Raw genomic sequence first — 13,344 nt, forward strand, 5'->3', positions numbered from 1 at the left:
GCTGGGTGGCGAGTTCATTACGCTTTTCAGAGACGAGGCGGTGCCTCGGGGGTAAACCAATGGCGAATCGGTTAGAGGGCGAGCAACAAATGAAGTAGAACCCTCGCTTGCCTCACATTCATTCCCATACACACTCATATCACAATTTTCAAAGTTCCCAATCAACCTCTGTATGTTTTTGGACTAAGAGACTGGTTCTTCTGCTTCCTCTGAAAACCTTCATCCTCTTCCTCAAACTTTGCACTTTTGATCTTCTGTAACTCACTGACATTGTTATCGCACTCCCACTGATACTCTTCATCATGCATGGTTCCTGTCCATTTCTAACGTGAAAAAAACTTCTCACTGACTTGTCAGTAACAACAATGAATCTGGGTCACCTACTGTGATGCTTGGCTCAGAACCTGTTTGAGAAGGCGTAAGACCAGAAATGCCCATCGACCTCAGAAAACATCGCTGAAATTGAATTCAAGAGAAGGAACAACTCTCACCACCAAACAATTAAAACAAACAGATCTACAATGATATATATTCATCAAGTAGAAATAGTCAAATTGACAGAAATGATCTAATTTTGTAAAATAAAAATAATAAACAAATCAATGACAGTAACAAATCTAATCATAAATAATCAATAAAAATATCTTAAATAAATCAAACGGAAATTATTTAAATATAGTCAGAATAAATCGAATCGAAATGGTCTGTGTCAAAAGTTTCATTTTTGATTTTTTTTTAATGTCGGACAGGAGAGAGTCAACTTGTTTTTGTTTGTCCAAGTTCTTCGAAGTTATTACAGAAGCCTATGACATAGTTATCAAGAAGTTTTGGTATATTGTAAAAAAGGGAAATCTGTCTATTATGGGATCTGTTTTTAATTTAAAAAAAAGCATTTTATTTAATTTTTATCACACATAAAGCACTCAAAGAGTAAGTGTGCAACCCACGGGGTAGGGAATGATGAATAACCCATGATGAACAAATATTCATCTGGTACATGATGCTAACACTGAAGGTGTTGAGAATAGTGATGGGCTGATGAAGCTTCATAGTGTAGTGTCATGTCGTTTAGAGCTCAGTAGGTACCATCAGGTAAAAAATGATGTGAATATGGCACTAAACGGTTTCCATCAACTGAGGAATATCAGTCAAAACTGATGCCCCAGAATAGTCCAAACGAGGAGACACTAGCAGTTTATTTTCGTGTCTAAACAAGAAGCAGGTGTCTGGCCTTAAGTTTATACAAAACTCTGCAGAGAGAATTCTGACCTGCTCTAGTAGAAGAACTCGCATTTCCCTGATACAAAGATCTCAGCATTGGCTCCAAGAGAAATCCTTCCAGGCTGTTACTCCTAAGTTTTAGAATGATCTTCTGCTCACTCTGCGTTTGATGGAGTCTCCTGACTCCTTCAAGAAACATCTTAAGACCTATTTGTTCGTGCAGGCTTTTTCCTAATTTTCTTGGGGCTGCAATGTTTGTCACTATGTTGCCTTGAGCTTTTAAAGTTTTTTAAATTTGTAAGTATTTTTGTCTTAAAGTAATCTATTGTCTTGTTTTTTAAGCGCTTTGTGAGCCTGGTCTGCAAAAGGTGCTTTACAAATAAAAATGACTTACTTACTAAGGACTAGAAATAAGTTATTGTTTATATTAAGTGTTTTTTTTATATTTAAGACATTTAGTTTTATAAAATCATTGAGATTTTGTCTGGGAGCTTTTTCCATTAGGTTACTTTTTTATACTAAGACCACCTCAGCTAACAACCAGACAAGACCAATATTTTTTTGGAGCCAATAAAACATAACTTACATGGGTTATACATTGGCATTAGCACTTTAGTAGCCTAATGTTGGTTAACCCTTGAGGGGAGAACCCCGGACCAAGCCCAGAGACCCCTACCCCAAGACTAGAACAATACCATAGAGAGCAGGAGCAATTTGAACCGTTTTCAAACCGGCCAATACAGTTCTTAATGCAGGTCCATAAAACCTATTTTGCAATGACGTTGAGCTACAACTTGGCTATGCTAGTTGCTACAGTTAGCTGCTTAAAATTGGTTTGTGATACTGAGATGCTAGTTTTATCCAACTAAACTAGACAGAAGGTTTGTAAAGATATTCCTACACAGGTTATTTTGACACAAAGCAAATATAATTTTTGTTTATAAGAATTCATCACTGGCATTAGAAAAGCTAAAGCAGCCATTCTTAGCTCTTTTTATTCAACTATAATACATGACAGAGATGTATAAGTGGTTGAACCAGTGATTTATCTACACCCTAAGCTTTGCTCAGGGCACCACGCAAGGTCCCCGAGCTACCTGTCGATCATCTAATGATACTGATGTGTGTTTTATGTACTTAGAATAATTTAAAAAGTGTGTCTTCTGTATGTGTTTGATTATGTGCGTGCATGCGTGTGGAATCGTGTTTATGAAAAAGACTTCAAGAGGTCTCAGTCACCTGTAGACATTCTTGTCATAATCAATAATAAAATGCATTGAAGCTGAAACCACACGTGAGTCCTCACAGAGATGCAGGAATATAATCAATAAATCACATGAATGACGTCTCTATGGCTCACAAGAGTGCAGCACAAACAACCAACATTTTTCATTGCAGAGACTTTCAGTTAAACATTGAAAGTAGTTTCATGTGATGATGTCACTCCTAGAGAGTATAAGGATATGACAACTTTACTGTTATCGATCATCTACATTTAACACATATTTCAAATAATCACTTGATTAACTGATAATCTTTCATATTTAGTTCATAGTAAATAAGCATTGCCTCTCTTTAGAATTAATGTGCTCAGCTATTCTTCAGGTCAGGTCAAATGGTTTAAATGCTGTAGATTTTTCATCTTTTCATTTTTTTAGTTTGTATTTTTTGGTAAGGAAAGCTTACATATATATTTTTTAGCTTTGGTTGCTTGGGCAAATAATGTAAGTCTCTGGTTCTGTCACAAATTTAGATTATATTTTTCAATAGTGCTTTGTTAAGATGATGCTCGTTTTTGGGGTAGTCCATGGTCAGCTGTTATTTAATGTAGACAACATTATCGTCTCCCTGATTGAAGTTTTACTTTGAGGAAAGAACAATTGATTAGAATTTTGGTTGTATTGATTGGCAGAGGAGACGGGGTTACACGACGGGTAACTCCTGGAATTCACAGTAGGGGTGGAAGCAAAGGGGCTCCCCCTACAGGGCATCTGAGATATTTCCAGATTCTTAACTAATATGTACTTTTCGATAAGTCAAGTAGCTATCATAAAATTGAGAATATTTGGGATTTGAGGGGTCTCTCCCATAGAAAAGATATCCTGGTCTGGAGGCTCTGCCAGCTAGAGTGTGTAGGTCAGTTAGATTTCATGGTTTTTCTGTGTTGAGGGGCTCCAGAGTTATTTGGCAGTGTAGTCAGGGCTACTTCATTTTTGTCTACATCACAGTGATGGATAAGTTCTCATTGGTGTAATCACCAATGAGAATAATGTTGTCTACACTAAATACAACAGCTGACCATGGATTTAACTGTTAGAGTTAGTTCGGCATAAGACTGGTGTTGAAATAGGTGGAATAGTTGAGGGGTGTTCTATCGTCCACAGGGTGTTTGAAGCATATTGAGCGATTGAGGGAGCTCTCCTCATTATTGTCTTCGACACTTTAGTCACGACAGGCTAGTAGAGTCTCGGTCCACGTAGCATCGTGTGTCTCTCTGCCTGTTGTTTTTATTTGGTCTCTTCACCCTTCATGTTGAAAATTTGATTTGTGAGACGTCAGGTGGACTTCTCTCTTTAGAGTGTCGTGTCCAAGATTGGGCTCAATCCTTGAAGGTGTGTTTAAGTAAAATACTGTTGTCGTTGTGTTGTCGGTCTTTTTGTTAAATTGTTTGGGTCTGTATATTTTGATCTTTGGAGAATTTTTCTTGCTGCGGTACTTGTAAAGTTGGCATTCATTTGTGGTATTCTAAATAAATGTAATTGTTAAAAAATAACATTTGTGTGAGATTGTTTTCTCTGACCAACTGTGAATCAACTGAGAGTTCATGTGTCTGTGAACACTATCTCTTGCTGATAAGAACACGTGCTTCTTGGCAGACATTGTGGTCTGGTCAGCCACCGGAAGTTCAACTGACCTGTGGAAGAAAGTTTCCTGGTTGGTGGGAGTGGTTTTACTTCCCCATTTTCCTCACTGACCCTCCTGTTGTCATCTTCTTTAACGCACACACATTTTTTCTTCCTCTCGAATTCTATTCTCTAAACTGTTTATGAAAGAAAATAATAATAATTAAAGATGTATTTTGATTGTTCAGGTTCTTATTTTGGTGTTCTTATTTGTTTCTATTTTTTTTGACTTATTACGTTTTCTCTTACCTTTATCCATTATTGTAATTTCTATTTTTCAATATTTTTTATTATCTATTATTTCTTGTTATCATTAATATTGTTTTCAATTCTTCTTTTTTTTCAATTCTTCTTCACTTTTGGCACTGTTCTGGCCGATGCTTGGGGTTGCATTGATAAACAAACTGCAACTAAAGATAAGAAGAAAGCCAGAGCTAAATTTGCCAAGTGGAATAAATCATTTTAGAGTTTGGCGTTTTTTCCCACATGATGGTGGTGCCATGTTGTCCAAGAAACTATGCTATGCTTTTCTACAGCATGTTTGCAATGAAGAAACACGTTGTCTGACTGCTTGGGAAGCAGCTAATAAACTTAGAAGAGCCATCTCAAGTCAGGCTTTGGATGATGCAGTTAACCTACTTGTAGTACTTGCAGTTCTTGTAGTCCTTTTGAGTATAACATGTCGTTTTATCACTCACTGGAACATCTTTGGCTTTCACGCCCTCTGGAACTTTGGTCCAGTTCCCAAATGGTGACACCTACAATTGCAGCAATTATGATGAGCTGTACAAGCATGAACTCAGTCTTGCCCAACTCTCCACCAAGAATGAACTCTTACTTGCCCCAGAGAGGGAGGCCGCTGTGTACTGGTTCAATGTGATTGATGGTTTCTCTGAACTTGAAAAGACTTTCAAGACCTGGAAAAAGTGGATTATGCTACAGTGTTCCTATGAACCACCTGTGGACCCCCCACACTACACGACGAACTATGTCTGGGATGACATCAAACTGCTCCCTGTGTGTGTGTGAGTGTGAAAGAATTCCCTGAATTCCCAACTGTGCTTCTCTCTTCTCCCTGAAGTCAAAACATACTGATAATCTGAACTCTCTGCTAAAGTTTGGAATACAAAACTCATGACACACACATAACGTCCTTATCACCATCTGAATAGATTCATAACCGACCTTCTCATAACTTCTGATCAGCCTCATCCTGTTAGAGGTGATGTTGAGAAGCTCTCCAGTTAGGGAGAAATAAGAAGCCACTGTCCACTGCAGACTTTTAAATATATCAAATGATCTCCTTGTTAGAAGGTGAAAAAGAAACATGAGCCAACATGTGTAAAGATAAAAACTTGACTAGCAGACTTTATGAATGTACAAATGTAGTTTTAGGGAAACTACTCTTTGTACATGTGGTGAAATATTTAAGATGTAGAAATCGTGATTTGAGATAAATCCAACACCCCCAAACTAATAAGACTAAATGCTAAAAGAAGGAACATATTTGTATATATTATATATATTATATATATAATATATATTTAAAAGGGCTTAAATCAAATGAGCTGGAAATTGTCTAAACATCTGGGAAGTTCCAAAGAACAGAAAATAATGATTAAAACATATTTTCAAAATGAATAATTTTAAGAACAAATTTTTAGTAGCCAATGATACAATATACACAAAACGAAAAGTGAAACTTGGAATAAAAAATTTAGTTGATTAATTGAAAAAGTTAATAAGAAATGGAAATATGTCTCTAGAGCTGCTACTAACATTCTATGGAAAAAAACAAACATTTTATGAACTATATATAAAGCAGGGAAAAGAATTGACTCTGAACAATGTAAGACCCATCAGAAAAAAAAGACATAAATGATGCCTTCAGGAAAGAAAATAGTGAATAATTAATTTAGAAACTACAGAATCATATCAGTCTCTAACTTATAGATAAATCTACCTTAAATCCAAAAAGGGTTAATAATGGAAAATAAGGTTCTCAAAAATTTTGATCGAGTTCTATAAACAATTTCCCGAAGGAGACCTCCTGAGGGATCAATAAAGTTTTTACCTTACCTTACCTTATATCGAACAAAGGACAATAAAATAAAATAAAAGAATGAATCATAATAATTATAATCTGGAAAAATATTTGATAGAGTATATTTTTACTTTTAATTTTATTCATAAAGTAAGTCTTAGTCTTTTATTAATTGGTTAAACTTAGGTACAGAAATCCAACAACAGAAATGCTAACAATAAAAACATAATTAAATAAATAAACGGCTGCAGAAATGTTTTTTCATAGTCACTTTTTTCTATTGATATTATCATTGAACCTTTTACTTCAGCAATAGACTTTCAAACCAAATCTAAGAGGAATAATAATGATTCAACTGAGCTTAGAATGTCTTTGCAGCTGACAACACTGCTGAAGGGGGCTCTGTCGAGATTGCATTCAACTTATTTTTAATTTAGTTAATCAATTTAGTAAAAATTGTTGGTTTAGAAAACACTTTGTGAATAAGGTATGGTTAATACTGTGTTTTACTATCTCTCTAACTTATGTAGTGAATAGGAAGGGGTTCATTTTGGCTACAAGAAGAAGTATGAGTAAATTGTGAATATGAAGTATGATTTAAAGATGTATTGTTTCTGGTATGTCCAAAGAACGCTATGCAGTTCATCTCTTTCCTATGTTGCAGGACGAGCTCAATGATGCACTGTTGACGTCAACAACACCTCACATGAAGCGCTGACATCCATGTTCGCAGACTAACAGGGCTGCTGCTTACTTTTGACCTCGCTAAAGAGGTTTTTCAAAGAAGTGGATACTGGCTCTATATCAATATATATTTAAAAAAAATCTTTACTTCAATATAGGCTTTAATAGATTTTACTTAGTTAGTATATACATGTTTCTTTTGATGATTTGCCATTCAATTAATTCAGTTTCAATACTTGATTTGGATTTTTAAAAAAAAAAAATTTGATTTAAGAGAAATGCTCAAAATGTATAACCGGTATTCATTAAATGAATTTGTGTTTGCTCCGTTGCTTTCTCACCAAATCTAATCTTTGTGTGGCACTATATGGATGATAGTTTAGCATGTTTAGCTTGTGAACAGATTCGCGATTATTATTTTGTAATCAGACCTGTCTTTGTTTTATTGCATCATTATTTCATGATGCAATCAGGGGGAATGTAAGGATATGACAACTTAACTGTAATCAATCATCTAGATTAAACACACATTTCAAATAATCACTTGATTAACTAATAATCTTTCATATTTAATTCATATTAAATAATCATTGCCTCTCTTTAGAATTCATGTGTTCAGCTATTATTCAGGTCAGGTCAAGCCAACATTCACACTGAGAAAGAAAAAACAATCTCTCGATGGTGCCAGCTAGTCAAGGACAAGAACAGACATCTGCGTCAGTCTACTGATAAACAGATTCTCTTAAGACGACATCAAACTTCGGTAACTTTCCATAACCACCACGTGGCACTACCTTCTTAGAAGACGTGTTTAGAGTATCTGACCAATCATTCATGCACAAATGACTAGAGGCATCTACCTGAATATTCATACTATAAAAGATATGCTATTTTATTACAACTTTACACTTGACACTCTAAGACGTATCTGCGATAGTCTCTGCTTTGCCAAGGCCCTCGAATCATGTAAGTTGTGTCTCTGACTTTTGCATATTTCACCAAACGATAATTTTCCCTTAAACTCATTCTTGTGTCTGTGTCCCTCTTTACCACCACCACCTATCGAGACTGGGGTAGGGTCGGTTCATTGGAACAAAACCCTAACAAAAGATATAATTATACTTCTTCTTCCTCTTGACTCAGAGTCAATATAGCCTCTAGCATGTACACACTGAGTGAACCTGGTTTGTACTCTGTGGACTAGGAGACCCTGTTGAAGGACATATCTGCAGTGTCAATCAAGAGTTTCCACAATATAAACACCAATAATTGTTACTTTTTCCCAAAAATCTCACCCTCTTCACCTCCCAGTCACAAGGACCAAACTTTTTCCTGTGAGGGCCACACTTTTCTCTTCTCTGATTGGGGCGGGGGGATGACCTGAATCCTCGGGTGTTACCACAGTTATACACCCTCTTCCAGGCGGCCCTACCTCGATTGATCAGACCGCGTGTGTTCGGGTAGCATTTACTTCCCTCCGTAGCCAGATCCATCTTGAAGCCTTCTAAGCTTTTTCTGTGATGCTCTTAATTGCTCTGCTCCTTGCTCCTCCGGTTATGCCCAGTATGCCAAGGGCTCTGTGGACCCTAGGATTCTGGTCACAGCCAGACTGATGCAGATGCTCATCTCACAATCTTGATGTCATCTGAGTTTTGAGCAGTGTAATCCAGGAGGTTTAGAAGCAAGTCAACTAGACTGTGTAGAGTTTCTAGAACGATGTTTCGTTCCTCACCCGAGGAGCTTCTTCAAATCCAAATTAGCTAGGCCAGTATATGCCAGTATATATCATGTTAGGGGGAGGAGCAGAGACAAGACCAAAACATCAAGTTAACTCGTGAAGATGTCAAGGACCACATCTTAGCCTTCCTGGACTGCGCAGTACACGTGGATACAGGCGGGGGCCTCAGTGTGGAAGTTTACAGGAAACCCACACATACAGATCAATACTTACTCTTTGACTTGCATCACACCTTACTGCATGAGCTGGGTGTCTTCAGAACTGTCAATCACCGGGTTGAGTGTGTCCCCACGAGAAGGGAAGGTAAGATCAAAGAACAAAACCAAATGTTAACCAAAACCATGTTAGAAAAGCCCTACCTGTGGATACCCTAAGTGGGCCTTTTTGAAAAACAAGAGGAGGAAGGACAAAGAACTTGAAAATAAAGAGAAATGCAAAGTCATTGTTATTCCTTGCGTAGCGGGAGTATCAGAAAAATTAAAGAGGAAAGATGGTTTGAGAGAGGAGTGAAAGAAGTCATCTTCATTAGGCTAGAAAACCCTTCGCTCATCAGAGGTGGGGGGCTTAAGGCACTGGCCTTGTAAGTGCAAGTAAAGGTTGTTCAGCATTTCTGCCACGTCTGTTAAAAATGTGAGTTGCAGATCAGCTCTTTCAGGAGCGGTTTGTCTTATGAATAAAGAAAAGCATTATTTCAGCTAGTATATGGTAAAAATGCCTCAAAACTCTGCCCTGGACCGCTGTGTAGTACAGCACATCTCAGTGTGCAGACTCCACCATACTAGGAGCCCCGTCAGTGCTGGCTAGCTTTGACCAGTCCAGGTCCAACTCTTCCATGGTTAGGCACACTTTGCCGAAAATATTCTCCCCCGTTGTAGTCCCTTTGAGAAATTAATGACAGCTCCTCTCACATCTCAAAGGGTTGCTCTAAGGTTGGTCCCCGACAGCATCCATACATTTCTTGACAAACTCTCCATCAGTGAACGGTTTAAGGCTGCTCCCTATCAGTTAAGCAACCCTACAGCTGGCTAGAACGGATAATTGCTTTAGCTGAGCTTGGCGTACAAATGTATTCTGCTGAGCTAACAGCAGCTGCTCCCAAAGTCTTTTGACTCGAAGTGGCTTCAGTCTGCCGCTGAGATCTGATCTGCTGCTCAACATTAGACATTCTTCTCTGGAGGATCTGACTGGTCTTCACTGCTTTATCAGCAGAGACGCTGATGTCCTGCTGGAGCAGCTTCATTATATCTTCTCTCTTTTGTATCCTCTGCTGGATACTTCGAACTACGAACCTTTCCCTCCCCTCTGAGGCCAAGACGTCGTGAACTTTGTGTTGGTCCACAGCACAGGGAGAACAGAGGAGCTGCTGATCAGTACGACAGAACATCTTCTAGTCGTCATCATTTTGATATAAACTTGCTGACTCATGTATTTTAAACCTTCCTTGAAACCACTATGACCTGGATAAACATCCTTTATTCCCACAAAGACACATACACACATATGCACACACGCAAACACACACTATTCTTTGTCTAAACTGAAAGAGAAGTGGAGCATCGACATGGAAAGAAATACTTTTGTTAAAGTTGTTTCATTTGGTCTCTGCCTGTGCGACACAGTTCAGCGTCAGCATGGCAATTTTGGCAATTCTCTCTGTTTATCTCGTCTTCTCCTAAAACACACTGCAGCAGACACACACAACTCCATCCAATCTCACGCTGGCTCTCAAAGCTGGTTTTCAAAAGAGCAATCAGGTGATAATCGATCATTGAGATTGTATGCCAGACGAGCAGAAAAAGGTTTTATTTTAAGTCTATTCCAGATTTCTGATGAAACAAATGGTCGGTGGCCATGGTTGTAAGTAAGTAAGTAAGTAATTTGTATTTATATAGTGCTTTTTTTGACCAGGGTCACAAAGCGCTTAAACAATCAAATAAAAATAAAAAACTCCAAAAATATATACAAAAAAGATCAAGATAACACAGAGAAAAACACAGGTGTCCCAGAAAACCAGGGAAAAGCCTGCACAAATGAGAAATAATGTTTCTTGAAGGAGTCAGTAGACTCCATCAAGTGCAGAGAGAGAGGAAGATCATTCCAAAGCTTAGGAGCAACAGCCTGGAAGGTTCTACTACTTGAGCAAGTCAGAATTCTCGCTGCAGAGTTTTGTATCAACTGTAGGCGAGACAGCTACTTCTTATTAAGACATGAAAACAAACTGTTGCAATAGTCCAGACGAGAAGACACAAACGCATGGATTACAAGCTCCAAATCATGTTGTGACAACATTTTCCTAAGTTTGGAGATTTTTCTCAGTTGAAGGAAACAGTTTCTGGTCAGTTTTCTGCAGTGTTGAACTAGAGACATGTCTTTGTCCAATACAACACCTAGGTTTCTCAGGCTCAGTTTGACAGACTGACCTAAGTCACCCAAGTACTGACTCAACCCTGGAACCTTATCATCAGGAGCAATCACCAGAGTTTCTGTTTTGTTAACATTTAGCTGCAAAGTGTTTTCACTCAGCCATTGTTTGATTTCTAGCAAACAATTTACTAAGCTTTTCAGCCTGCGGGGCTCAGTTGGATCAAAAGAGCAGTAGAGCTGGATGTCATCAGCAAAAATGTGGTAAGAAACATCAGGAAATCTGTGAATGATTTTACCGAGGGGAATCAAGTACAGAAAAAAACACTCAACACGACAGATTCCCTGATTCAGACCTCATTTGATTGGCAGATACACTGAAACTGCAACAGAGTATTTACCCGAATCAGCGGACATCATGATGTCACTGGACACTCTCAGTAAGGCTCTCTCCGTAGAGTGATGTTTACGAAAGCCAGACTGAAACTTACACCACCTACTCCAAGATCTTGGACAAGAAAGGGAGCTTAGAAATAGGCCTGAAATTACTGAGGTCAGTCGGTTCTAAGCCCGGCTTTTTGAGTAAAGGCTCCACAATGGCATGTTTAAATGTATTGGGAAATACCCCTGTGGAAAGGGAGAGGTTCACCATATTGGTAACCCAGGGGCCAATTACATCAAACACTTTGATGAAGAGCCTACATGGAAGGACGTCATCTAAGCAAGAGGAGGGTGAAATCTTGTAGAAGGAAGAACACAAGGTGGAGACAGGCTCAGTAACAGCAAGTGTTCCACACAAAGGGGGAGAGATTTTCTCTTTGATCAATTTAATTTTGTCAATGAAAAATCTCAACAATGCATTGCTGTCAGCTTCACAGAAGACAGGCGTGATTTGAGGAGCAGGAGACACGAGAGAATGAATCGTGTCAAACAACCCTTTGGGGGTTTTCTTATTAGCTGCTACCAGTTTCCTGATGTAATCAGATCTGGCAGTTTCCACCATCTCATTGTATGAAGACATTAGATCCCTGAGGTGAAGTCTGTGCACCTCAAGTTTAGTGGACTTCCGGAGACTCTCAGTCTTTCGACAAAGTCTCTTCAGACTCAGGAGATCTTCATTTGTCCAACGACCCAGTTTTTTCTGAATTTGTAAGTAAGTAAGTAAGTAAGTAAGTAAGTAATTGTTATTTGTATAGCGCTTTTCTAGACCAGGGTCACAAAGCGCTTAAACAATCAAAACAATATTCAATAAAGTATATATTTTAAAGATCAAGATAAAACTGAGAACACAACTGGAGTTCCAGAAAATCAAGGAAAAGCCTGAACAAATAGAAACGTCTTAAGATGTTTCTTAAAGGAGTCAGTAGCCTCCATCAAGCGCAAAGAGAGAGGAAGATCGTTCCAAAACTTAGGAGCAACATAAGTTTGATTTAACAGGCGCCACTTTATTCATTATTTCAACACAATGAGTAGTGATACAGTGAATCAAATTGTCCACATTAAGGCAGTCATTGAAGATCAGAGGGTGAAACATAGCAGAAAAACTGTCTTCAGTATCGGCTGAGATGATACGCCTCTGAAACCTAACTTTCAAAGACTTAGGTTCGGGGATGAAGTCCAGGTTAAACAAGACAAGAGAATGATCACTCAGATGGACATCATGTACAGATACATTAGAAATGTCCAGGCCAAGAGTAAAAACTAATTCTAAAATGTGGCCTTTTTTATGAGTGGATACATGTTCAAAATTAAAGGCTTCTGTTAAAGTTAAAAGTTCTTTAGCAGAGGAAGATGTGATGTTAGCAACATGAAGATTAAAGTCTCCAAGAATAAGAACAGATTCCGTTTGAATAATGGAAGATAAGAAGTCACTAAAGTCTTTAAAGAACAGGACCAGGCGGGCGGTAGATTGACACACAATAGAAAGGTCTTGTAGATCCAACTGAGATCATCTGAGACTCAAAAGAAGTGAATTCCTGTGTCTGAATCACTTGGCAAGAACAACTCTCTCTATAAACAGTAGCAAGACCTCCCCCACGACCAGAGATGCGAGGCTTCCCCAGGACAGCGCTCCCTACTGGACAGAGTACATTCAGATTAATAAACTCTTCCTCTCTCTGCAAGTCTCAGACAGACATAATAAATCTAATTATACTCTTGTGAAAAGACAATTCAGACAAAATGATTTATTTGTAATGGAGCGAACATTCAAAAGTCCCACGTTCAGCGTCATCAGTGGATCAGAGCGGGATCCTTTGAAGAGAACAACAGCGGTCACGTGGGGGACAGCTGTCACTCACGTTTAACTCTGTTGTAAAAGCCGAGTTAAAAAGAGGAAAAGAAATGATCTAACCACCACTCGTTGAGGTCCGGGCAGACAGCAGCGCTGACGT

This window comes from Callionymus lyra, chromosome 18 (assembly GCF_982586985.1).
Source record: "Callionymus lyra chromosome 18, fCalLyr1.hap1.1, whole genome shotgun sequence".
Classification (NCBI taxonomy): Eukaryota; Metazoa; Chordata; class Actinopteri; order Syngnathiformes; family Callionymidae; genus Callionymus; species Callionymus lyra.